Here is a 12,855-nt window from a genome sequence, read left to right as displayed (position 1 = left end):
CCATTCACCACCAGGTGGCACCCCAAAGGGTTCTGGAGACAACTGGAGGTCCTCCGCCTGGTCAGAGGGGTGTAGAGACTCAAGGGTAACCTCTGCTTCAGAGTACACAAGGTCGGACTCACTGGACGAAGCAAGCGAGGTATCAGATCCAGGATATAGGAAAGTCTCTGTCCATTCACCACCAGGTGGCACCCCGAAGGTTTCTGGAGACAACTGGAGGTCCTCCGCCTGGTCGGAGGGGTGTAGAGACTCGGGAGTAACCTCTGCTTCGGAGTACACTAGGTTGGACTCACTGGACGAAGCGAGCGAGGTATCAGGTACAGAGTATAGGAGAGTCTCTGTCCTTTTGCTACCAGGTAGCACCCCGAAGGGTTCTGGAGACAGCTGGAGGTCCTCCGCCTGGTCGGAGGGGTGTAGAGACTCGGGGGTAACTACCACTTTGGGGTACCCATTGTCAGGCTCACAGGACGAAGCGGACAAAGTATCGAGTACCGAGTGTAGAGAAGTCTCTCTCCATTTGTCATCGAGTGGTATCCCGGAGGATTCAGGAGGCAACAGGGGGTCCTCCACCAGGTAGTAGAGGTGCACAGACTCAGAGGTAACCACAGCTTTGGATCATCCTTGGACATGCACACCGGTTAAAGTGGGTGAAGCATCTGATGCCGGGTGCAGGAAGTTCTCCTGTGTGGAGTCTGGATGGGCAGAAGTCTCTTCGGGCAGGAGAACCGGAGCACTACCCACGCACATTACCCGTTGGGGCTTCTCCGGGATACAGGGAGATGAAGCTTCAGTAGGGACTTCAAGGTTGGGGTCAGGAGGTCTCAGGGAGGACAGACCCTGGCGTGACGGCTTGCCTCTACGTCTAGCACGTCTGGACTGCCTCTTGAGGTTGGGAGAAGTATTCCGGAAAGCGTAGTCACCCTGTGAGGATTCTGGGTGGGCAGTAGTCTCATTGGGCTGGAGGACTATTGCGCTACCCACACACATTACCCATCGGGGCTGCTCCGGGATATTGGGAGGTGAAGCTTCAGCAGGAGCCTCCGGGTTAGGATCATCGAAGACCATTAGAAAGGCCACCAGGAAGGCCATTAGGTCCAGGAGGATCGGATCCTGTGTTTCATATAGGGGGTTGATCCATTCCAAGGCATCACCCGCCAGGTAAGACATAATGAATGCCACCTTAACCCGATCGGTGGGAAAACATAGAGGGTAGAACTTGAAGTGTAGCATGCATTGCTCCACAAATGCACGACTTTGTCTTGGATCCCCATAGTAACGTGGCGGATCCGCAGGAACGAGAGCAGATAGATCCATCTGGACGGGTGCGTAATTCGCCTGGAACTCAGCTGAGAAAAAAAAAATGTATTTATTTATTTTTAATGCATGTATTCGCTGGAAAACTTCTCAGAGAGCGAAGGCCGTGGGGCTCAACGGGAACCATGGCCTGAGCATGCTGTTATGCACACGCCCGGACTGACTGGCGTGTGCGGGAGAAGTGGTTCCACTGGACCATGAACCGGAGAGTGCCTGGAGGGGCGTGACTAAGTATCTGGCCGATCCGACCAAGATGGCACGACGGCATACGACGCCAGTGCACCAGGGAGAAACCGGGCAGAGGGACCAGGTGCTACTCCAGGTCAAACTCCGGACACGGGGGTTGACCCACACAGGGATTACTGGAACAGGCAGGTTAGGCTGGCACAGACTGGTGGATATAAGCGAACACGGCAGGTATGCAGACGGGTGGATACAGGCGAATATGCAGGCAGGGAGGTACTGGCCGAAAGGACGGGCTGGAGCACAGAGAGGACAAGGCCCAGTACAGACTGGGTCACAGAAACAGAACCGCAGATGCGGTAGCCAAACACAGCAGAGAGGGAACGCCCGAAGCGGTGGGCAAGAGCAGAGCAGGACGGGACTGCCGGAGCAGCGAGCACAAGCAGAGCAGGACAGGACTGCCGGAGCAGCGAGCAGATGCAGAGCAGGACGGGGCTGCCGGAGCAGCGAGCAGAAGCAGAGCAGGACAGGACTGCCGGAGCAGCGAGCAGATGCAGAGCAGAAACCGCAGGAGCGGCAAGCAAAGCAAGAGCAGAGTGGAAACCGCAAGAGCGGTAAACAAGGCAGGAGCAGAGCGGAAACCGCAGAGCGGCTAAGAAGGCCGCAGCAGAGCGGAAACCGCAGAGCGGCAAACAAGGCAGGAGCAGAGCGGAAACCGCAGAGCGGTAAACAAGGCAGGAGCAGAGCGGAAACCGCAGAGCGGCTAAGAAGGCCGCAGCAGAGCGGAAACCGCAGAGCGGCAAACAAGGCAGGAGCAGAGCGGAAACCGCAGAGCGGTAAACAAGGCAGGAGCAGAGCGGAAACCGCAGAGCGGTAAACAAGGCAGGAGCAGAGCGGAAACCGCAGAGCGGTAAACAAGGCAGGAGCAGAGCGGAAACCGCAGAGCGGTAAACAAGGCAGGAGCAGAGCGGAAACCGCAGAGCGGTAAACAAGGCAGGAGCAGAGCGGAAACCGCAGGAGCGGCAAGCAAGGCAAGAGCAGAGCAGAAACCGCAAGAGCGGCAAGCTAAGCAGGAGCAGAGCGGAAACCGCAGAGCGGCTAAGAAGGCAGGAGCAGAGCGGAAACCGCAGAGCGGCAAACAAGGCAGGAGCAGAGCGGAAACCGCAGAGCGGCGAACAAGGCAGGAGCAGAGCGGAAACCGCAGAGCAGCAGACAAGGCAGGAGCAGAGCGGAAAACGCAGAGCGGCAGACAAGGCAGGGGGATAGGACTCTGTTCACAAAGAACAGACGGAGAAGCAAAGGCAGAACCAGAAGCACACACAGTACTTACAAAGAAGTAGCGAGCGTACACTAAATTCACAACAGAGGTACAGAGACGACGAGAAGGAATTTAGGAGCAAGTTCAGACTCTGCAGAAAGACGCAGAAAACAGACAAAGAGGGAAAAGGGAGAAAAGGCAAAAGTAGAAACGAGGCACAGACAACTAGGAACCGAGGAACGGGAACAAATACAGCAAGGCTGGGACACAAACAGGACTCTGTTCAGACGGGAACAGATACCGCAAGGCACAGACAACTGGAAACAGAGAAACGGGAACAAATACAGCAAGGCTGGGACACAAACAGGACTCTGTTCAGACGGGAACAGATACCGCAAGGCACAGACAGGCAGATCTAGGAATACAGCCCCTAGAAGGCGAAAGAACAGGCTAGAAGCGTGTTCACAAGAACAGACCACAGTTCAGACACAGAACTGGAGAACAGGCAGGAAAACAGGATAGGACCTGGCACGTCAGAGACAAAAAGCCGACTGACAGGACACAATGCTCAGGCGCCATCTTGAGGAAGAAGGTGGTATAAATACCCAAAGATGGACAGCAATAGGCTGAAGGTGCAACAGGGGCGTGTCCGCAGCAGGTACAAGAAACAGGAAGTTCAGCGGGCGTCGCCCTATGCAGCCAAAACAGACAAACAGACAGCAAGGAGGGAAGCCAGAGAGACACCCTGGACTGGAGACCAAGTGCGCGCCCCTGCACAGTGGGAGATGGACCACCACGCAAGGACGCCGCCAGGTATGCTACAGTTGCCAGTACAACTGTTAGGTTTTCCCGAGTCTGTTTGTTTTTTAAAGACTCTGCCGATAACCCCAAAAATGCCATTTGCACCACTTGCCAGGCCAGCATCAGCAGGGGTGGCAAAACGACCAGCCTGACCACCACCAGCATGATCAGGCACATGGCAGCAAAGCACCCGACTTTGTGGGCCGAACCCCAGGGTCCAGGAACAGTGTCTGCAGGTGGCACCATTGCTTCTTCCGCTGTTGTGCATGCAAGCCAATCCCGTGTTCATGGTGCATGCGAAGATGCCTCCTTCCCTGCACCTGTCGTTGCGCACTCTCAAATAGCAGCATCAGGAAGCACGTCCATGTCCTTGTCCCAGCGCAGCGTTCAGCTGTCCATACCCCAGTCCTTGGAACTGCTTGCGCTCAAAATGTTGCCTTTTAGGCTTTTGGAGACAAAAGCATTCCGCAACCTGATGGCGGCGGCCGTCCCTCGGTACTCGGTCCCCTGCTGCCACTATTTCTCCCGGTGTGCTGTCCCTGCATTACACAAACACGTGTCCCAAAAGATTAGCCGTGCCCTCAACAACGCAGTTACCGGGAAAGTCCACCTAACCACAGACACGTGGACAAGTGCTTGTGGGCAGGGACGGTACATCTTGCTGATGGCACATTGGGTTAACATAGTGGAAGCCGGGACCCAGTCGGACCTTGGGACGGAACACGTCCTCCCGATGCCAAGGATTGCAGGCCCTAGGTTAATCAGGGTTGCCCCCACGGTCTACAGCTCCTGCACCTCATCCTCCTCAGCCTCCTCCTCTACAGCCTCCATCTCTGAAATGACCACATCAGTCACAAGCTGGAAGCACTTCAGCACTGCCTCGGCCAAGCGGCAACAGGCTGTGCTGAAGCTAATATGCTTAGGTGACAAACCGCACAATGCTGAAGAGTTGTGGACAGCTCTGAAAGAGCAGGCAGATCTGTGGCTCACACCGCTGAACCTACAGCCAGGAATGGTCATGTGTGACAATGGCCGGAACCTGGTGGTGGCACTGAGGCGAGGCAAGCTCACACACGTAGCATGCCTGACCCATGTGCTTAACCTCGTGGTTCAGCGGTTTCTCAAATCCTATCTGGAGCTGCTGGATCTGCTTGTTAAAGTACGCCGCCTGTGTGCCCATTTTAGAAAGTCAGCTACAGCTTCCGCCGCCCTTGCCGTGTTTCAGCAGCGTTTGCAGCTTCCGACTCAGACTGGTGTGTGATGTCCCCACGCATTGGAACTCTACACTGCAGATGTTGGGAAGGATTTGTGAGCAGAAGAGGGCAGTTGTTGAGTACCAGCATCAACAAGGCCGTCGGTATTCAGTTCAGACTCCACACATAAGACCTCAGGAGTGGACATGGATGTCAGACATATGTACTATCCTCTAAAACTTTGAGGACTCCACCAAGATGGTGAGCGGCGATGACGCCATAATTAGCATCACCATCCCGCTTCTCTGTCTTCTGAAACGCTCTCTGCTCACAATCAAAGAGTATGCATTGCAGGTGGAGCACGATGAGATGGAGCAAGGAACCATACAGGGTGATTACACACAGCCAAGCCTCATCTCATCCCAACGTGGATTGGGTGACAATGAGGAACAGGAGGAGGAGGAAGGACAGGAGCTACTTTCATGCACTATAGACGGTACAACCTGCACAGCTGTCATACCGTCTGTTCAGCGTGGATTGCCAGAGGACCGAGAGGAGGCGGAGGAGGAGAGCATGGTCAGTCATCCTCTTGGTGAGGACACGGAAGTCTTGCCTGTTAGTAGTCTGGCACGCATGGCTGAGTTTATGTTACGCTGTCTTTCCCATGACCCTCACGTTCTCAAAATTTTGGGTGACAGTCATTACTGGTTGGTGACACTTCTAGACCCACGCTACAAGGTGAACATTACATCTCTTATTCCTGAGGTGGACAGGTCTACAAAAATGGGGCTGAAGGCCCTTGTTGCGGAACTATTAAAAAAATTCCCATCTGAAAATGCTGGCGGCAGAGGGCACACTTCGTTGGACAACCAAGGAGTACAGGCGAGAGAGACACAACTTCAATCCAGCAGAGGCAGGCGAACACTGTCAAAGTTCTGGGAGAGTTTTCTCAGACCCTCCCATCGCACAGGCTCTGAGGCGCGGGGTACTCTCACAAGGAGTGCAAAGTTTTGGAAGATGCTGAGAGAGTACCTTGCCAACGGTACCAACGTCCTCTATGATTCCTCTGTGCCTCATAATTATTGGGTATCCAAGCTGAATACGTGGAATGAACTGGCTCTCTATGCCTTGGAGGTCATGGCCTGCCCTGCCGCCAGCGTTTTATCAGAGCGGGTTTTTAGTGTCGCTGGTGGAATTATAACTGATAAGCGCATCCGCCTGTCAACTAAAAATTCAGGCAGGCTGACTCTTATAAAAATGAACAAGGGCTGGATTGGGCCAGACTTCTCAACACCTGATAGCAGAGTAACATAAACTCAACTCCAGTGTCTTTTCTTGGGAGGTGTATTCCCATGCACCTTTTCACACTCACACATGGGTATACGCTTCCTGATTTTGGCTATTTGCTCTTGTCCTCCTCCTTCTCCTCATCCTCCACCACCATATCACCAGGGTTATTGTGGTCCGTGATGCAACACCCACATAATTTTTTAAAGGGTGTTTATGATGCCCGTAAAAAAAACTTTTATACAGTATGTTCATGTATACCCCCCAGGGGTAAATGTTTGTCAGCCCATACACTTGTGCATGGGCATTACAAGTATAGGAGGCCCGCTCTTTTCTAATGGGAACATTTTTTTATGAGGCCCTCCTCCACGTCTCTTCCAAGGGGCATTGAAGTGCCTCCAAATTTTTGGCAGCCCTTGCATTCACTGCATAGGCCAACACTATGGGAGACTCTCTCCTTTCTAATAGGAATTTGTCGTTACTGTGGCCCTGCTCTGTGTCTTTAAATTCTTAGTGGGGTTTTTCCTAAAATTTGTCAGCCGTTGGACTCACTGCATACCCTATAACTGTATAGCAGACTCTCTTCTTTCTAATGGGAATTTGTCGTTACTGTGGCCCTGCTCTATGTGTCTTTAAATTCTTAGTGGGGTTTTTCCCAAATTTTGGCAGCCCTTGCAGTCACAGCATGGGCATTACTAGTATAGGAGACCTGCTCCTTTATAATGGGAACATTTTTTTTACTGAGACCCTCCTCTATGTCTCTTCAAAGGGGTATTGGGTTGCGTCCAAATTTTTGGCAGTCCTTGCAGTCACTGGAAACGCAATAACAGTATAGGAGACCCACTTGTTAATAATGGGAACATCAAAGCGTAGCCGGCTGATGGCTCTCTAACAATAGCGAGGGCCGACTGGTGGCCTTTTAAGAATAGTAAGGGCCGTCTGATGGCCCTATAAAAATAGGCTTTATGACTTACAGAGTCCGTCCATCATAAATAAAACCGGATGTGTCTGATGATGTGTCACACACCACATTGCCAGATAAGGTTGTAAAATGTTAAAATGACATTTCCCGGTGAATGCATTTGTCTTAAAAAATAACGTAAAAAAAACAAAACAATAGGATCTTTCTTTATTATAAAAAAACAGCGTCACCAATTTAACCTCAATGTAATCTGTTACGGATCCAGGTGGTGAAACCTCTGTGCTGCGGTGCAAGGAGGGACCCAGAGGGGCATAACTAAGTATCAACTCGGACCGACCCTGATCGTACAGCGGCTAACGACTCGGTGACCAGGGAAGGACCGAGCAGAGGGACCAGGTGCTACTCTGGGGACGACCTTGTAAGAGAGCAGGTGACTCCCACGGGTCGGATGGCTGAGACTGACCTATACTGCAGATGGGCACAGCAGGCAGGCTGACGAGAGGTCCAGGTAGATGAACTGGCAGAGACAGCAGGCGACAGGCGAAAGTCTCTAGGTAGGCTGTCAGGTGGTCACGGCAAGTGATGGGCAGGAGCCTCCGGGTAGGCAGACAGGTGGTCACGGCAAGTGACGGGCAGGAGCCTCCGGGTAGGCTGTCAGGTGGTCACGGCAAGTGACGGGCAGGAGCCTCCGGGTAGGCAGACAGGTGGTCACGGCAAGTGACAGGCGGGAGCCTCCAGTTAGGCTGACAGGTAACAGGCAGGTGCTCCCAGGTAAGCAGGTGGGCGAAGCCCATAGACAGACTGGCAGACTGAGCGGAAGACAGACTGTCGGGGTGGAGAGTAGTCAGGCTGGCGGACTGGACTGATAGCCAGGCTGGCGGGCAGGACTAGTAGTCAGGCTAGCAGCGGGACCTGAGGGCTGAAGCAGAGGTGAGTACACTGTGCATCAACTATTGCTCGGGCACCTCCATTTTGGAGGAGGTGCCTTATATATGGGAGCACCTCCGGCAATTGGCCGGGGACTCCTTAGGGCGGCGCACGCGGCCCCTTTAAGAGGAAGGGAGCGTGCGCGCCCTAAGCACAGTGCCCAGGAAGCTGCGCGTGCCGGCAGCAGAAGCAGGAAGAGGAGCGCTGAGACGCCAATGCTACAGTACCCCCCCCCCTTACGCCCCCTCTTTTTTAGGCCAGAAAGAAATATTTCAAGAAGAAGCGGGGCATGAATGTTCTCCCTGGGTTCCCAAGTTCTCTCCTCTGGGCCAAACCCCTTCCAATCCACCAGAAAAAAGGTTTTTCCTCTTACCCTCTTGGTGGCCAGAATGTTCTCTAACTCAAAAACGTCCTCAGTGGAAACCGGAGCAGGGGGAGTACCTGGATTTTTGGAAAAAGAATTAAACACAACTGGTTTGAGGAGAGATACGTGGAAGGAGTTGGGAATCGGTAAGGTGGCCGGGAGTTTTAACTTGTAGGCCACTGGGTTGATTTGTTTGAGGACTTCAAATGGACCGATGAACCGAGGACCCAACTTGTAGGAGAGTATTTTGAGCCGAACATGTTTGGAGGAGAGCCAAACCTTGTCTCCCGGACGGAATTGAGGCGGATCCAGACGCCTCTTGTCAGCATATCTCTTCATCCGCTCGGAGGACTGAAGAAGTGCGGACCTAGTATTCTCCCAAATGGTGGAAAATTTGCTGACCAGAGACTCCGCGGCAGGGTTGTCCACAGAAGCGGGGACGGGAAACGGAATCCGGGGATGTTGACCATAGACTACAAAGAACGGGGACTTGGAAGTCGATTCGCTCTCATGGTTGTTGTAGGAGAATTCGGCCCATGGTAGTAGGTCCACCCAATCAGTATGGTGAGCATTAACAAAGTGCCGGAGGTAGCTGGTAAGGATCTGGTTGATACGCTCCACTTGGCCATTGGACTGTGGATGGTAAGCGGAGGAGAAATCCAGGGTGACATCCAGCAGTTTGCACGTAGCTCTCCCGAAGCGTGAGGTGAACTGAACCCCTCGATCCGACACAATGTGGAGGGGTAGGCCATGGAGACGGAAAATGTGAAGGAAGAAGTCCTTAGCCAGCTCTGATGCAGACGGGAGACCAGGCAGAGGGATGAAGTGGGCCATTTTAGAAAAGCGGTCGGTGACCACCCAAATGACTGTACAGCCGGCAGAAACAGGGAGATCTGTAATAAAGTCCATAGCTATGTGTTGCCAAGGGGCAGCAGGTACGGGAAGAGGCAGGAGGTGACTGGCTGGAAGATGTCTGGGAACCTTGTTGCGGGCACAAGACAAACAGGCCGAGACGAAGTCTACTACATCCTTGCGCAGGGTGGGCCACCAGTAATGCCGGGTAATGAGGAGGAAAGTCTTCTTCTGACCGGCATGGCCGGCTAGTTTAGATGCATGACCCTAGTGAAGAATCTTCTCTCGATCTGGAACCGCTACAAACGTCTTACCGGGTGGGAGACGAGTCAGATCTAAGGGGGCCATACTCATTACTTTGGAGGGGTCGATGATGTGCGTAGGCTCCTCCTCTATATCGGAGGACAGGAAGGATCGGGACAGGGCGTCAGCTTTAACATTCTTGTCCGCCGGGCGGAAATGTAGAATAAAGTCGAAGCAAGCAAAGAACAAAGACCACCGGGCCTGATGCGGATTGAGTCTTTGGGCATTCTGGAGATATGCCAGGTTTTTGTGATCAGTATAGATGATCACTGGGTATAGAGCCCCTTCAAGCAGGTAACGCCACTCCTCCAGCGCCAATTTGATGGCTAGCAGTTCTCGGTCTCCTATGGAGTAGTTGCGCTCAGACAAGGAGAAGAGTTTGGAGAAGAAGCCGCAGGTTACCATTCTCCCGGATGAAGATTTTTGGGTGAGCACCGCTCCGGCTCCGGAGGAGGAAGCATCAACCTCCAGGAAGAACTGTTTGTTGCAGTCCGGACGGTGCAGCACTGGGGCAGAGGAGAAGGCTTGCTTTAAGGAAAGGAAGGCCTCCTCGGCTTCGGGCGGCCATACCTTGGGATTTGCTCCCTTACGAGTGAGCGCAGAGATGGGAGCAGTCCGAGAAGAGAAGTGCAGGATGAAGAGACGGTAATAGTTGGCGAAGCCCAGGAATCGCTGAATCGCCTTCAACCCCTCCGGACGGGGCCATTTTAAGACGGCAGAGAGCTTCTCGGGGTCCATTCGTAGACCTGTCTGGGAGATAATATAACCCAGGAACGGAAGAGAGGTCTGCTCGAAGAGGCATTTCTCAAGTTTGGCATAGAGGTGATTCTGCCTGAGTCTAAGCAGGACCTGACGAACATCCCTCCGGTGTGTGGAAAGGTCCAGAGAGAAGACCAAGATGTCGTCCAGATACACCACCACACAGGAATATAGAAGATCATGGAAGATGTCATTGACTAATTCTTGGAAGACGGTGGGAGCATTGCAGAGACCGAAGGGCATTACACGGTATTTATAGTGACCGTCCCGGGTATTGAATGCCGTCTTCCACTCGTCTCTTTGACGGATCCGGACCAGGTTATACGCCCCACGTAGATCCTGCTTGGGAAAGATCCTAGCGCCCTTAAGGCGGTCAAACAACTCGGAGATGAGTGGCAGGGGGTATTTGTTTTTGACCGTGATTTGGTTAAGTCCTCGATAGTCTATACAGGGGCGTAGTGAACCATCCTTCTTCTTGACGAAGAAGAATCCGGCTCCAGCCGGGGAGGTAGATTTCTGGATGAATCCCCTAGCCAGATTCTCCTTAATGTATTCCGACATGGCCTGGGTTTCGGCCGACGACAACGGGTAAATACGCCCACGGGGTGGAGTGGCACCGGGTACCAGGTCGATCGGGCAATCATATGGCCTATGAGGTGGCAGTGTCTCTGCTTCCTTTTTGTCAAAGACATCTGCATAGGACCAGTAAGGTGCCGGTAAACCGGGTAGATTAGCCGGGGTGAGGGGCGGACGAACCGGGCGGACCGGGACCAGGCAGGTCTCATGGCAATCCTGCCCCCAATGGAGAACTTCACCGGATTGCCAGTTCAGAACGGGTTCATGTCTCTGAAGCAAGGGTAGACCTAGCAATGGGGAGTGAGAGAGACCGGAAAGCACATGGAAGGAGATCGTCTCACTGTGCAGCATTCCCACCTGCAGGGTTATAGGTTCTGTGACGAGCAGGATGGTCGCCGGAAAGAGTCTTCCATCCACGGAGGCGACTGCCAATGGTTCAGCCAGAGGTTTGGTGGGAATGTGATGTTTCTCTACCAGGGACTGGGAAATGAGGTTCCCAGCAGCTCCGGAATCTAGGTGTGCAATTTCGAAGTAGCAGTTCTCTCCCCAGGAGATGGAGACAGACAAAGTCAGGGAAGGAGAGGGTTTACTTTTGCTTAGGATTACCTCTCCGAGCGGTCCTATGTACTGGCGTTTCCCGGCTTCACCGGGCAGGAACGGATGAAGTGCTCCATACTGCCACAATAGAAACAGCTCCCCTTGGCTCGGCGTGACTCTTGGCGAGATTTGACCATCTTGGTCTGGTTGACTTGCATAGGTTCGGGCGAGCGTGCCCGGGGAGTAGCTAATTGAGAGACATGCCTCTGGAAAGTCGGAGCAAGGCGAGGAAATCTTCGCTCCCGGGTGGTCTCTTTAGCACGTTCCAGGAAACAGATGTCGATCCGGGTAGCTAGCGACACCAGGTCATCCAGGGTGGTAGGAATGTCCCGGCCGGCCAACTCATCCTTAGTACGGCCGGAAAGGCCCTCACAGAAGATGGACACCAGGGCCTCGTTGTCCCAGGCAAGCTCAGAAGCGAGGGTACGGAACTGTATGGCATACTGGCCCACGGTGAGACTCCCTTGGCGGAGACGGAGCAAAGAGGAGGCAGTAGAGGATTTTCGTCCTGGTTCATCGAAGACTTTCCGGAAAGCAGCGAGGAAAGACGATAGATCGGACACCAGGGGGTCCCCTCTCTCCCACAGGGGATTAAGCCATGCCAGTGCTTCCCCAGTGAGGTGAGACATGATGAATGCCACCTTGGCCCGGCCGGAGGGAAACTGATGTGCCAAAAGTTCAAAGTGCAGGGTGCACTGGTTTATGAAACCTCGAACTAGAGCGGGGTCGCCTCCAAAATGAGGAGGTGCAGAAAGCCGGGGACCTGGGTTGGATGCCGTGGTATTGGTGGGCAGCGGCACTGCCGGAGCAGGAGTCGCACGACTCGAGGCGGACACAGGTGGAACAGGCAGTGTGTCCAGGCTGGAGTTGACACTCCGCAGGAAGTTCAGGATGGTTTCCTGTTGGGATCTCTGATGAGAAACCTCCTGGTACAGGTCAGAGAGCGAGGGGGCTTGGGGGCCACCGGGTTCCATGGCCCGAGCAAACTGTTACGGATCCGGGTGGTGGAACCTCTGTGCTGCGGTGCAAGGAGGGACCCAGAGGGGCGTAACTAAGTATCAACTCGGACCGACCCTGGTCGTACAGCGGCTAACGACTCCGTGACCAGGGAGGGACCGAGCAGAGGGACCAGGTGCTACTCTGGAGACATCCTTGTAAGAGAGCAGGTGACTCTCACGGGTCAGATGGCTGAGACTGACCGATACTGCAGATGGGCACAGCAGGCAGGCTGACGAGAGGTCCAGGTAGATGAACTGGCAGAGACAACAGGCGACAGGCGAAAGTCTCTAGGTAGGCTGTCAGGTGGTCACGGCAAGTGACGGGCAGGAGTCTCCGGGTAGGCAGACAGGTGGTCACGGCAAGTGACAGGCGGGAGCCTCTAGGTAGGCTGTCAGGTGGTCACAGCAAGTGACGGGCAGGAGCCTCCGGGTAGGCAGACAGGTGGTCACGGCAAGTGACAGGCGGGAGCCTCTAGGTAGGCTATCAGGTGGTCACGGCAAGTGACAGGCAGGAGCCTCCA

At 53.9% G+C, this 12,855-nt stretch overlaps 1 long non-coding RNA gene across 1 annotated transcript in view; it reads left to right on the top strand.

Annotated features, from left to right (window-relative positions):
- The first annotated feature begins 3,443 nt into the window (after window positions 1-3,443).
- LOC141173191 (uncharacterized) overlaps window positions 3,444-12,855 on the top strand; it is a 44,872-nt gene continuing 35,460 nt past the window's right edge. The window contains exon 1 of the long non-coding RNA XR_012252605.1: window positions 3,444-3,568. This is a non-coding gene — a long non-coding RNA (uncharacterized lncRNA). The remainder of the gene's footprint in view (window positions 3,569-12,855) is intronic.

The sequence above is a fragment of the Phyllobates terribilis genome, unplaced genomic scaffold, assembly GCF_046119375.1.
Source record: "Phyllobates terribilis strain yellow unplaced genomic scaffold, ASM4611937v1 Scaffold_12__6_contigs__length_324123572, whole genome shotgun sequence".
NCBI lineage: Eukaryota > Metazoa > Chordata > Amphibia > Anura > Dendrobatidae > Phyllobates > Phyllobates terribilis.
This window is presented reverse-complemented; position numbering and strand designations above follow the sequence as displayed.